Source organism: Eulemur rufifrons, chromosome 7, assembly GCF_041146395.1.
Source record: "Eulemur rufifrons isolate Redbay chromosome 7, OSU_ERuf_1, whole genome shotgun sequence".
Lineage (NCBI taxonomy): Eukaryota > Metazoa > Chordata > Mammalia > Primates > Lemuridae > Eulemur > Eulemur rufifrons.
Genome location: NC_090989.1, coordinates 93,376,154 through 93,390,839, shown reverse-complemented (window position 1 = coordinate 93,390,839; position 14,686 = coordinate 93,376,154). Strand labels below are relative to the sequence as shown.

The following is a 14,686-nucleotide window of genomic DNA, read 5'->3' as shown; positions in this document are numbered from 1 at the left end:
AGAGATATTAGAGTCAGCATAGCAGGCACATAGCAGACAGTTAATTTTTGTTGAATGAACAAATTAATGAAATAAGAGATGAGCAATTCGTAAGTTGAATCAGTCTTGCTACTACTTTTCAAATGCCAATAAAAACAAACATAAAAAGTTAATTAATTCTATTAATAAAGTCTGGACCCAGTCATATTTACCGGTTTTTAACTTTCTTTTTTAGCTATCCCAGGATCTTTCAACTATAGTAAGCTAAGAGATCCGATGGTTATATCTGCACATTCTAGTAAGGAAGTCCTCCCCAAGAGTTGGTTGACTGAGGGTTTCAAATAACTGACAACTCCTTCCTTTCTCTCAATAATGTAGCATCAAGAATCATACCCATCAGGCTCCTAAAAAAACTGGATTTATCCAAAGAATATAAAGAGAACATAGTCTGGCCATTTCACACAGCTAGGAAGGCTGGCATTTGCTATTATAACCTACATCCCTTTCAGGGCCTTCTCATGCCAAAATGTTGTAGTCACTTCCAATAACAGACCAAAGATTTAGAAGAGAAAGCTAGGCAAAAGGGAGGCAGAAGAACAAAGGAAATTTTATGATTCTACTTGGACAAAAAATAAACCTGAAGTCTTCAGGATATACCTACATTTCTCTCCTTCCCCTGTAAATTGTATTTTCTGTACTTCAAGGTTCTTCATTCTAGTTTTCTTTTTTAATAAAGTTATGTGGAAATTAAATCTCCCTGAACATACACTACTGTCAGTATAGTATTTATAGGATTTCACATTTGGAGATGCCTAGAAACAGTCTCTTGTTAATAAGTATAATATACAGTGCTTTGCCACTGTATTATTTACTTATATGTTTTTAGGTTTTTTTCAAAATATCAACTGAATAATATGTGCAGAGACACAGGGGGAAAAAACATAAGAATTAAGATCTGAAAACGTAAACTCAAATTCTGGTCCTGTCATTTATAAACCATTTTGTCTTCAAGCAAGTCACCTTACCTTTCTGTTTTAGTTTGTTCTTTAAGATGGACAACTGAGCTGCATACTTAAAAGAGATATAGTTGAAATTAAAAGATAATTTCTAAGCCAAACCACAAAGCCTCTATATTAAATGATTTTAAATTACTAAGCATTGTGCTTTTGCACTTTTAAATAACTATCCAAAGAAAGTACATATTCCACAAGGAATTCTCACTTCACTGGAAAAGTCTAATCTACTCAATGAAATTTGGAGTCACCTTGGCGCCCCCGTGTTAAACCACATTTTTCACATAACTGGGTTCAAGGATTCCAGCTACTTAAAAAAAAAAAAAGATATGAAAGATATTACCTTCAAGTGTCTGTAAATATGACGGACAAAACGTTTGCTGAGCTATTAAGAAGTAACAGAGGTTCTAACTAAAACAACATCTACAAGTTGAGTTAAAATGTCTTTGAAAACATAAAATGGACAAATTAGAACACAATGACCCACGATGGAAAAATGCTTAAATATAAAAGTCCTCTAAATTTAACTCCATTCAGTTTTCACTGTTAATTCCAGTATGTCTGTTATAGAGAGGTGTTCCTTAGCTGATGAGCAGGCTTGGTACTAAACATATGCTTATAAATTAGTCATTTCAAACTTACAACTTATTTTTCTGTAGAGGGTTAAGGTTCTAAGAAAGACTTCAAAATACACAATGTTACCTAAAGAAAATAGGAATAGGAATGTTTCAATTATACCTAGCAACATTAAGAGCACCGTTACTAGAGAAGTGAGTACATTTTTCTCATCTATGAAATGGGAATAATAAAATCATCTCTTAAGGCTGCTGTGAGGATTAAATGCCATTCTTACAGATAAACGGTTAAAACAGTGCATGGCACACAGGAATTATTCAATATTAGCTATTATGATTAAGTGCAGAAAGTCCAATCTAGATGACAAGATCAGGTCTCTCTACAAGTCAGGCCTCCTCCACAACCCCCCAGCCAGGGGAATCAAAGACTCTTCCAAGCCAGATAAATGGAGGAAGATAAGTGATTTTAAATGTCTTTAAGAGAGCAGAACTCTTTTTTTTTTTTCCAAATAAAATCTTTTATCAAACTTTTTATATGAGAGAGAAAATACACTAAACTGCTCATTCATCTGATAAATGCAATTAGAGTTTATCAGCCCCTCCCACTCACAGGAGCTCTTAAACATCTCCCTCCCCCTCCACAATTTGAAAATCACTGCTCTAGAACTGTCACTACACAAGCATTATGAAGAACGAAGGTGAGTGGCCCTATAATAAGGTTAAGAGGTAGCAGAATGCATTTGGACCCAGAATTTTTCTTTACTCAGTTCCAGATCTCAATCTCTCTTGTTACACACGCTAATGCATTTAAGAAACTAAATGTTAAGATTCTAAAATTTTAAAGCAAAACCAACCATTATATATTATCTAGTCCATCTCCAAATTTCACAACTTAGAAATAAAAGTCCAAGGCCAGGAGCAGTGGCTCATGCCTGTAATCCTACCACTCTGGGAGGCCCAGGCGGGAGGATCGCTGGAGGTCAAGAGTTCGAGACCAGCCTGAGCAAGAGCGAGACCCCATCTCTACTAAAAAAATAGAAAGAAATGATCTGGACAGCTAAAAATATATACAGAAAAAAAATTAGCCGGGCATGGTGGTGCATGCCTGTAGTCCCAGCTACTCAGGAGGCTGAGGCAGGAGGATTGCCTGAGCCCAGGAGTTTGAGGTTGCTGTGAGCTAGGCTGACGCCACGGCACTCTAGCCTGGGCAACAGAGCAGCGAGACTCTGTCTCAAAAAAAAAAAAAAAAAAAAAAAAAAAAAAAAAAAAAATGGCGACAGTTATTTTAACCAAATATGATACTAGACTATTATATTATAGCCTATTGTACTGGTCATGTTAGTTAGTCTGGCAAACTGAACTATACTTCTAGACTAATCTGCCCTGTCCTTTGCATTATCCATGGTCCAATCAGCATACAACCAAGAACCCTAGATTCCATTTAGAAATGTCTGGAGACTAAAGCAAGAATGTGGCTACTGATGCAATGGTTACTCTAGGGTACTCAGCAGCACTGCTTTGTGGATCTTCAATTTGGTGATACTGAGACTCACCCTAAAAGTTAACTGCATCATGTTCAGGGTATGCACTTACATATTATGGAGAGTACTGTTTCTTAATACAGAAATCTATAAAATAAACAAGACGTAAATAAGTTTTTCTACACACAGATGGACAGTATAAAGCAGGAGGAGATCTGAAACAAAATGACCTGAGTTTGACTTTTTGCTCACCTGAGTGGTACCATTTAAGTTATTTAATCTCTTTTTTTAAACTCAGTGAGAACTTATTGGAAATATTAATTGAAGTACTCACTTTACTAGGTTAAGAATACTAAATGCATATAAAAGACTTAATACCCAATAAGCATTGGATAACACCCAATAAGCATTCAATTCACAATATCATTGATATCTTATCCAAAATTCTATGACCCTGACATAGAATAGGGAATTAGGGCTGCAAGTAGGATGAGGCAAAGCAGATGCCTCGAGCACAAAATTTTGCTCTGATCTGCATGACATGGAGAGTTGGTGTCTCCTTAAATTTTGTACCCTAGGCACCTCTCTCGCCTCACCCTAGTCCTGCCCCTGCATAACACACACAGTGATACTCTAATACTGACATCACAATGTCATAAAGGCCATTTACATAGTATATTTTCAAAATCTTTTCTCCCCATTTGTCAAAATGAAAGCATAAATAAATTATTTGGGCCACCAGAAGAAAGTTGCATATATAATCCAAAGCAAATTACTTAGCTTTGGAATACATGAAATAATTTGATCATCAGATACATTTTAAAACTTTTTGCCAAATCAGCGTTAAAATTACTCTTTATTCTCTTATTGTACATAGGTCATCTTAACAAAGGAAGCTGTGGCCCAGAAGCAGGCTGGGTAGCAGAATGAAATCAAGATGAGATCAAAGAACTTCTCAAGTTAATTCATACCAGGGGTAATCTATACAGGATAATCAAAAGTTGACAACAGAATCAAAGAACTCATTACCTCTTAATTAGCTGATGGGGAATGGGGACAACAACAACAAAATAGCACCAACTGGCTTGATATATTTCAAAACAACAGGTTTGGGGGAAAAAAACATATCTCTTTAGTTGTGACAATCCTCACACAATCCTTTATTTCCTATTCCGATGTCTAAATTTTTGTTAAATCATGGTTTGAACAAAATTTAAATAAAAACACTTGTTAGAAGACAGGAACCAAATTTGTCCCCACGAATATGTTTATCTTTTGCCCATACAGTTCTCAATCTAGTGGCTTAGGAATAATAATGCCTAGTTGAACAGGCATTTAGTGTTTAACTGAGGTACATGCCCTTCTATTTTCCTTTTTATTTTAGTATTTGTGATCTCTTGCTTTAATTTCATCAATACAATATTAAAGCTTCCAAGTCTCTTAGAAATTCAACTACACTTAAGCCCTCAGAATGTTCTTATGTTCTCTATGCTTAAAAGTACAATTTAAGGAAGCTGTACTACCCTGAGTATGTATCACTTATAATCTTAGATAACTGCTATTTAATTTAATTACTTCTAATGGCCTAAGATCCTCTACCATATGCAACCTGTACTTTGTCTTTACAAAATTTCTTTGCACCAAAACACTGCCACAAGGCACTGAAATGTTGAAAAAATTATTAGTGACCCCCCCCCCCCAAAGAAATAGCCTCTGGCTTATTTATTTAACACTATGTGTTAATGAAGCCAAGGTTCTATCTGGATGAGGGCATTTAACTTCACCTTTAGCTTCTAATTGATCTGAAATACAAATGCTGTTAGTCCTAAGAAGAAATGAGGGCCAGAATGGTATCTGCTTACACTATATTTACAGTTCCTACTGTAATCCTCACTTTGCAAAAGTGTAATTCATTTTTTAAGGAAAGAGACAAAGTAAAACCTCTCTCTCGGAAATCTCTCAAGTTTTGACAATATTGCATAAATGCCAAATATGGATAAAGGTACATACAAAGCATGTGCATTTCTGAATAAAAGACTACAGCACTATTCAAAATTCCTTGCAATAACCTGAACCAGTATAGAGCAGTTGCCTCCTAGGGGCCAGGTCTGACTCATTTAACATTCCCAACTGGCTTTAGCTGTAGTAACCTTACCTAAGTCTGAGAGGGCAGCAGGGGTGTAACATTTTAGGGTTTTGTCACTCCTTAACTCCAATCTCAGATTCCAGTTTATCCTGAAGTAATCTAGGATGGCTGAATACGGCAGGAAAACTCATTTCAGTGCCCAGGACCAGACGGCAAGTTAGAGAAACTATCATTTTTCTCCCTTCCTATCACCTCTGACCCCACATTATCAAATGAATTGATGCATGTGGAAGTACTTAATATGTTAGAAAGGCTAAATGTCCATAACCCTTCCCCTTCTATCTGCTAAAGTATAAACTCCCTAAAGAGAGGTTTTATCCATTTCTCTATCACAGTACTCTGCATAGTCAGTCTGAGTCAGCAACAGTGTTAGAGATGTGGTGAGGAAAAGGTATAATCTATATCCTTAAGGGGGTGCAGTCTTTCAGGGAAGAGACAGTAAAGAAATACAGTGATGTGTCAGGCTGCCACTTTGCATAGTATTCCAGGGAGATCTGCACCATGATATGTACACACTACAAAAGTTCCACATTTTTTTTTGAAGAAAACGAAAGTAAGTAACTACTGAAATATGTAGGTGATCATAATTCCATCCCACATGCATAAGCCCCAGAATGTGAGAGGTAAGAGACATGGATCTGCTATTCCCTCCACTGAGGGACTTCCCTCTCACAATTAGTTCACCACATTGACTATGACTCTTGCACTAAGATATACATATTTCTTTTTCAACACGGTCTCTGAATAACTTGTCAAATACTACACCGGATTCAAAGGAAAAGTAATCTATTCCAATGCTAGAGAAAACCTGGCTGTGTTGAAGTTGTTAGTCTCCAATGTGTTAAATTCTAAATAGATTTTTTTAAGACTAAGTTTAAAAATTCAGTAATTTCTGCCTGCCACCTGACGTTAGCATCTAAAATACAACTTCTCTGTAACTGCAACTCATAATGCTAACTGCCCTCCAATGGAGTCCAATCACTAACATTTCTACTGCAGTGATCAAAACTAGTTTCTTGAGTCAGCCAGCCTGGATTCAAATCCTAATTTCAAGAAATTACTGATCCTGCAGCCTTGGTTGGGCAAGTTCCTTAACCTCTCTATACTTTACTTTCCTCATTTATAAACTGGGCATAATAGTGCCTCTACCTCGAAGGGTTATGGTAAGGATTATACGAGATTATGCAAAATGCTTAGCATGATGCCTGACACTTAGTTACTGCTCAATAAATTTTGGCTATCATATTAGATTCCAGCTCATTCCAAAGTAGATTTAAGGCAATTTCACACATGATATATACTCAACAAGTGAATGAACCAAAAATCATTATTAGGCAATTTAGACTGATCTCTGTTAACTTATTTCTAAGGGACTGACCTGAGTATACGATAGTGCCTACCATTTAACATGTTCCATTCCACTGCTATTACCCAATGTCTCATAAGCTTGTTAGTAAAATCCTTTTTCACTTTTTTTTTTAACCGTACAGGCAAAACTTGATTCTAGGCAACTGTAGAAGAATGAGACCGAATAGGTTCACATCATTTTGAGTGATTAAAAAAATGATTACATATACGAAAAATATAAGGGTGACCTTGAAAAATAAGATTGGACTAATACAATACACTCAAGTACATTTAAATTTTGTAGCTTAAATGAGAAAACTGAAATTTCCATCTTCACAAAGACAAGATAAACCACCAAACCACACTGTTTATCTTTCAGCAAATAAATTATTTCCAATTGCTGTAATAAAGGTACTTTCATTTTTTACATTATGTGTATGTGTGTGTATATATATCCCTAAAGTATAGGCCTCAAAGACTGCAACATACTTTACCATTTCAAATGCAATAATACACAGAATCAATTACACTATTTTACTTATAAATCACTTTTATAGTTTCTATTACAGAGAAAAATTATTTATCATAGAATTGGCTTAAAATTCTTAGTAACATTACCTATCACGATGATCTTAATAGTCAAACAACATATAAGAAGCAATATTTCAATTTTATCCTTCATATACTTGTTATGCCAGGTAAATATGAAAATTTTATTCAAGATTCAAATAACATCAAGACTTGCTTTTAAAAAAAGTAAGTTTAGGACTCAGTAAAGACCTATATTTAAAAAAAACTAGGAGCATTATCAAATTTTAAAGCCAAATATCAGCAATCACTTTTTGACAATATCTTCTGGGAGAGTGAACTGGTATATCTATGAAGGCATGTAAGGCTACAGCAACTCAAAGCTGTTGAATTTATTCTACGCCATTACTGTGGTACCACAGAAGATTTCAGAAAGATTGCAGAATTTGTTTTCAAGACCAAGACCTAACACAATGTATCCCTGAAATTTAGTTTTAAATTTAGTTCATTTTAAAAATGATCTTTTTATGCTTATAGGTATCTAGGTTTAAAGCAAATAAGACCCACTTAAAATTTTTCTTTTTCTTTCTTTCTTTTTTTTTTTTTTGAGACATAGTCTTGCTCTGTTGCCTGGGCTAGAGTGCCATGGTGTTAGCTTAGCTCACAGCAACCTCGAACTCCTGAGCTCAAGCAATCCTCCTGCCTCAGCCTCCTAAGTAGCTGGGACTACAGGTACACACCACCATGCTCAGCTAATTTTTTGTATTTTCAGTAGAGATGCAGTCTCACTCTTGCTCATGCTGGTCTCGAACTCCTGACCTCAAGCAATCCTCCTGCCTCCACCTTCCAAAGTGCTAGGATTACAGGTGTGAGACACTGCACCCGGCCTAGGAAAATTTTCAAGAACTCCAAAATATAAATTCCTTTAAAATAAGAACTACTCAATTTTACAAAGTCACCTTGTTTAAAGCAAGCAATATTAAAGGTAAAATTCATAGGAAGATCCCATGGTTAAAACAAACACAACGGGGCGGGGGGGGGGGGGGGGGGTGAGGAACCATGGAGACATATCCAGATTCCAGTTTTGGCTGGAGCATCTACCCCCTGCCCCCTGGAAACTCTAGCAATTTCATTACATTTGTTTGAGTTAAAAAGTAAATTAACTTAATTCCTTGGTGTCCTCAAATATAAAACAGTCTTAATACTACCTAAAGGAAATAATAGTTTTGAGGACAAAATGAGATAACATTAAAGAATAGAGTCCATTAAAAATTAGTTTCTTCCATGTCTATATTTTGCTATAATGAATGTTGCCTGCAAAAAGCACAACAGTGATAAGGTCTCTAAAATGCTGCTATACAGAAATTTTGCTGTAAATGAAATTGACTCCTTGGTCATTTCCACATAGAAAACTACTTAATCCTGATTTTAAGACACCTCAGAAGAACAAAAATTTTTCTACAATTTACATTAAACTTCTGCCAATAACTCCTTTATAGCTAACCTAAATTGCCTAAGCTTTATAGTTCATTTGAAAGTTCCTATCAACTTTAATCCCCCAAGAGAGTGGGAAGCATATCTGTTTTACTCATTTCTGTACTTCTGTCCTAGCAAAGTGCTGGAGGCACTGTGCATGAATGTATTCATTCATTCATTCGTTCAGCAAATATTTATTGAATATTTATTTTGTGCCAGGTACTGTGAAAGTACTGCGGTAAGACACGAGACAAATGGGAGGACCCTGCTCAGGTAGCTTGTAATCTAGCAAGAGAGACAAACATTTATCAAATAAAATACTGAATTAAGTAAGTCCCTATTATAATGATGCCACAAAGGAGTACAGAGTATAGTGAAGATACAGTGGGGATCTACTCTGATTTGGGGAAGGAGAGCAAGGTTCCCTGAGGAATGAAATTTAAACTGAGACATAAAAATTGACTAGGGGTTGTCCATATTTTGGAAGGGGAGGAGGGAACAGTCCAGGCAGGGAGATGGAACATGTAAAGGTCCCCAAGTCATAAAGGAGACTATGTATGTAATAACTGAAAGAAAGGCACAATAAATGAGAAAGGCTGGGGATAAGGATGGAGAGCTGGACAGGAGTAGAGGAGATAAACTATCAGCAATAAACAGTAAGAGACTAACAGTATTTGAATATTTAAATCAAATTTAAGTGTTTTTCTCAAATAATCTAAGGGAACTAAATCTATATTACACAATATTAAAGATCTGCAATCAGAGAACGTGGATTATACCTTAGTCCCACTAGTCACTACTTGCATGACCTTGGACAAGTCATTTAATCAATCTGAGCCCTTTCATTCTCTTTGTAAACAGGTATCCAATTATCCTAGCTACCGAGACTACAATGATAAACAATATACAGCTCCTGTTCTTATAGACCTTACATCCTTGAAAGAGAGAGACAGATGTATACGGAAGACATCTTAAGTCCTTTAAGAGATGATGTCCAAAAGCTGACACAGGCTCCTGCAAAAAGCCCAAAATGAGAACAAATGTGGATGCTGGTGAGCTACAAACTACTGTAAAAATGCAAGAGTATACATTGCTCTGTGAACTCTTAATTATCGAATGTGCAAAGATCCAAAATGACCACAGTACTCCAGCATGTGACTGAAAGGCAATAAATACAAGACATCTTACCCTTCATTCCAACATTGGTGAAATATCAAAACTATAACTGACCTCAGAGATAACGAGAAGTTAGTGGTAAAACTGAACCAGGACAAAAACTAATATACAATGAACAAGTGTATTATATTAATTTTATTTATTTCCAAATTTTCCTTAGTTCAAAATCTCTTCCCATAACCACAGAGCTACATGTCAAGAGTTAGAAGAACTCATTTCACACCTCCCCCAACAAAAGGCAAATGCCTACATCACCATCTAGAAAACGCATTAACATCTTGCTTTACCATCACTGACTCACGTTCACTTTATGGTCTACTTCAACTACCACACCCTTCTAATCTAGCACAAAGCCAGTTATCCCCACACAATTTTCCATTTTTTTAGTTGGTTCTTCCTTGCCTGTGTACTTTGTCACTTCTGGTGCTATGTTATTCCTGATTTTATTTCATTCTATAGTATCACACTTCTTGTACTTTAAAAGTCATTTCCAGACCATCTTAACTTCAGTCACAGGGGAACAAAATACCTCTGATCCCAGAAAGTGTCTCTGTATTCAAAAGTTAAACACATTGTTGATGATAATTGCAGAGTGCATTCAAAATTCAGCATATTTTGATGGTCAACATACGTAACAGTAAACCATGATTGATTACCTGCTGTCTATAAGCAACCTTTATGGATATAAAATTATCATGAAGAAATCCTGACATCAATGAACATATTTCCCTAATTCTATTAAAAACCTATCCAATAATATTCATGAGCCATATTGGCCATAATAATTATAGAATATAAGACTGGAATAAGCACAGTGCTTTCTGCTCAATGTAAAATATAAGCTTTTTTGCTTTTTGATGTAAAATAAGAATGAATCAGAAGTCACAGATGATGCAAATAAAAATGAACAAAATATGCAAGAGCTTGATTTTATCATTCACACACCCAAATACACACATACTCCTTAGAGTCAAGAAAATGAGGGCAAAAGTAAACAAAAATCTCAAACAAAAAGTAAAATGTTACCTCCAAGAAATGCAATGTATCTTCTTTTCTAGTAATGAGCACACCAAACTCTCCTTGGTGCTACATTAGTTGAAAAAAGAGTAAAGTTCTGTGAAAATTTTCACACTTTTCACAATCCCACTGTTCTCAGTTTTACAAAATGAGAATAAAAACAGACCGAAGGTAGAAAGGTAAAAGGGTAGTCTTTTAACTGTAAAGATGGGCTATACTGTTTAACTTATGTTCTCCTATCTCATTACCTACTCTTAAAAATGCCTTGTGGGAGTAAAATCTACCATTTAATATATCCCTAATAAAAGGAAAAATATGTAAGTTCAAACTGACCCTTTCTTTTTATTTTTACAAAAGGTTAGAGAGGGTCCTTCCTTTATTGAGGAATTTCATCCCAGCTCAACAAAACAACTCTTCATCTCACAAATGGCTTCTTAGAAATACTACATAAAATACCATTACTTGCAACTTCCTTCACCTTCTTCAGAAAACACAACCAACCCTACTTTTTCTTTTGGGGGCGGCAGCTCTGGTTCAGAAGTTGGACTCAAAATGGACTAGATTCAGATCTGTCCCTATTTGTGTGACCTTGGGCACGTCATATATTCCCTCAGTTTCCTCATCAGCAGCCCAACATGAAAGCGCTTTAAAAACAGTAGAGGAGTAAACATATCTTAGGTACTACACCTCAGAGGGTCAAGCCTTTCTGCTTAAGGCAAAATTTTACCTCCTTAGAGGGCCACATCATTACACTGGAACAGAATCCTTAAACCTCAGCCAACATTTGACTCTTCCTTCTTCAGTTTTCCTCTTCCCTCAGAGGACATAACCTGAGTCACCCCAAAAGCAGACTCCCAAGCACCCCCTCCTTCTCCACTCCTTCCCTACCTTACTTATAAAGCAGAGGGAAAACAACAGCCTCACCTCTCTTCCAAGCCACACCTTCAAAGGACCCCACCCCAGGCACATCCGCCCTCTCCCTTCTCTGGGGGCACAAGAGGCCAACCTCGCTCTTCCCCTCCCGCCTCCACCTAGAGGAGACTTCCTGGAGGCGTTCAGGCCCAAGCCGGGCAGGCGGCATTTACAAACCCGCTTTACGCCACTCGCGTAAGGTAACCTCCCTTACGCCCATAGGGCCCCGCTCCCAGACCCGTCGGCTCCGCCTGCCAAAACCAAGCCCGAGTGCTTCAGCCACGGCCCCTAGGTGACCCCAGACGTCTTTTGCTCCGCGCGGAGCTACAGGGACTGGAGCAGAACAGCTACACCTTACCGGCAACTGAAACACTGACTTCACTTCCCACCTTTGGAGCCCTCTTCAACTCCGGATCAATTCACTCCGGCGACGCCGGAAGGACCTGAGAGGAACCAGGCGTTGTCCGGAATCCTGCCCAGCCGGAGTCGCGCAGGTGCCTATGGGGACTTGTAGTTCCACTCGCCGGCGTTGTTGGCGAGTCTCGCACGCGCAGGACTACACTTCCCGGCAGGCTTTACGGAAGCGCCTGAGGCCATGGGTGGGGGCACCTCTAGCCAATAGTAGGAGAGTTCCCTGCCTTTGAGGGAGGAGGTGAGATGAAGAGAGAGGGTTCACGGAAAGGAGAGGAAGGGCGGGGCCTACTCTCACCTGCGCCAATCAGGGTGCAGGGTCGGCCCGGCAGGCGCCTCACCCATTGAGGGGGCGGGCTAGTGGAGCAAAGGAAGGAAGGGGGTGAGGGGCCTGAGGCGGGGGACGTGGGTTGCCGGGCTCAGTACCGTGCCGGTGCAAAGGAAGCCGCGGGGAAATCGCCGGGGTGGAGGGAGAGCGCAGTGTGGGGACGTGCCTCGGCGGAGCAGCAGCTTCCCCAAGAGCCCCCAAACTCTAAACACACCGAGCAACCAGACCGTCGGGTCGGGGAGGGATAGACTGAGCCTGGGCTCCCCGCAGAAGCGCCCAGGCTGGGCTGGAGGCAGTTCCAGGTGTGAGGCTTCTGAGGGGAAAGGGAACCGAGGGGAAGGGAAGCGGCAGAGCAGCTGCAGAAGTGCGGGCAGAGGGAAGGTACCCGCGCAGCTGCTTCCCGCTGTCTCCAGCCGGGGCAGCAGCAGGAACAGCAGGGGGAGGAGCAACAGCCGCCAAATTCTCCAACTAGAGGAGGCGGGGCGGAGCTTGGGTCCCTGTAGAAGCCAAAGGCTCAGGCTGAGCTGTAGTTTCCCGGGAGAGGAGAGCAGGAACGAGAGCAGAGCGGAGAGCAGTCTCGGAGCATTAGCTCCAGCATCCCGCCAGGGGTTGCAGGTGTGTGGGAGGTAAGCGTGGGTGTCTCTTCAGGGCGTTTCACATTGCCCCGGAGAAAGCTGCCAATAGGAATTACACCAAGGCATAGCTAAGAGTCTGCCTTGGGTTAGGAAACCGGTGCAAACCCTTTCGGGTGAAAGATTTACATTTTTGGACTTTGAGGAGAAAAAAGCAAAAGGAAGCTTGACTCTGGGCATAAAGGGCGTGGTTGGTGGTTTTGGTTTGAGTTACACCATTAAAACTGTTCTAGGAGATCTCAAGATTGAGGGAGACCCTGTATAAATGAGGAGAAGGTAGATGATATCTGAATAGGTGCGTAGCTGATAAAATGCAAAAATTTTCTCATTGACATAGAATTACTTCAGAACTAGGAAAATAACTTTGCAGTCTTCTTCAGTGACTACCCTTCATGTTGTTTATCAGATTGTCCTGCTACCGAACTGTTTCTCTGGGTGATTGTATTGCAGGTTCCTAGAATTGCAAGGGATGTGTATTAAAGAAGCAAATGCAGGCAGGAATAGTCAGGATAGCATGGGTTCTGACTGAACCTATCAGAAGTATAACTTTTGCCAGCAATAATGTAAAAATATATTTTAATGGATGCGTACTTAGCTCTGGAATATTGGAACAAAGACCTGGACTCAGCCTACACTGGGAACATATGGTGTACTTCATTGCTGCTCTTTATTCTCTCATTTGTGTCCGGTGATATTTGTACATTTTAAAAAACGAGTACAAGGAAAGCTGTGTGAGAATCTTTTCTCTGTGTAGAGAGTATATGTGCTAAATGATTACCCTTAGTACATGTTATGATGGGTTCAGGTTTACAAACACATGTAGTATCATAGAATAATAGTTTATTTTCCGTATTAAACCGTGTATATTCCTTTGAATGTAATTATAAGACCTATGGATAGAATTATGCTGTAATGGGAGATAAAGATGAAAGTCTTACCTGCCTTTGTGTAACTATGACAAAATTACAGCCTTTTATTTTTAGAAAAGTAATAAGAAGCTTTTTGCCTAGTTCATTTTCTTTTTGTTACAGAGGTTCCTCAGATTACATGGCTTTTAATCATAGCAGCATATTGCAGCACATTTTGCTCTGAAATGCCTTCATTGTGACAGTTGTATATTTCAAAGTGTGTTTGAATACTTTAGTTTTTTCTTTTTTAACTAGGGTCAATAAAATGGAATAATTGCCTTTTATTTTCCTCTATTTTCATGATTTCCTTATTTACTTAGGATTTTGAATTTTATTTTTGTAAGGCACCCAAAATTTTTCTGAAAAGAAATGGCTCAGAGGAATTATCTTCCTATCTTCAACTTCAGTCCTATTGAGTGCTACTACTGATAATCCTAAGTGACTTATCAGTATGTTTCTTCCCTCTCACGTTCTCACACGCCAGATGAATATATAGACAGATAGATATTAGGAAAACAATGCTTTTAGATTATCTCTAAGCAGATCAGGTAAGTTTTCAGAAGCAGCAAAGAGCTTAGAAGAAAGAAAAAACAACGGTAGCCACTAAACTTAGCAACCACGGTAAGAATCAGATTTTATCTGTGCTGTCATTGCTAGAGAAATTAATTCCCATAGTTGATACGACCCTGTGAAAATGATTTAGTGAGTACTAGGGTATAGTGAGGCTTGGAAAAGATTGTGTTTGCCCTTGTTATTT

General features: G+C 38.6%; 2 protein-coding genes across 6 annotated transcripts in view; one reads left to right on the top strand and one right to left on the bottom strand.

Moving 5' to 3' along the window:
- Positions 1–14,686, bottom strand: part of PDCD10 (programmed cell death 10) — a 74,083-nt gene that overhangs the window by 32,584 nt on the left and 26,813 nt on the right. Inside the window, exons 1-2 of one of the 5 annotated variants that reach the window (XM_069472970.1) lie at positions 12,009–12,072; positions 10,748–10,807 (exon numbers count right to left, since the gene is read on the bottom strand). The exons of 1 other annotated variant lie outside the window; for it this stretch is intronic. The gene's annotated coding sequence lies outside the window, so the exon portion shown is untranslated. Of the gene's footprint in view, positions 1–10,747; positions 10,808–12,008; positions 12,095–14,686 lie in introns of those variants that run through there. 3 more of the 5 variants (XM_069472968.1, XM_069472973.1, XM_069472971.1) reach the window with 3 other exon arrangements.
- The window catches only part of SERPINI1 (serpin family I member 1), a 77,046-nt gene continuing 75,275 nt past the window's right edge, over positions 12,916–14,686 (top strand). The window contains exon 1 of the mRNA XM_069472967.1: positions 12,916–13,015. The gene's annotated coding sequence lies outside the window, so the exon portion shown is untranslated. The remainder of the gene's footprint in view (positions 13,016–14,686) is intronic.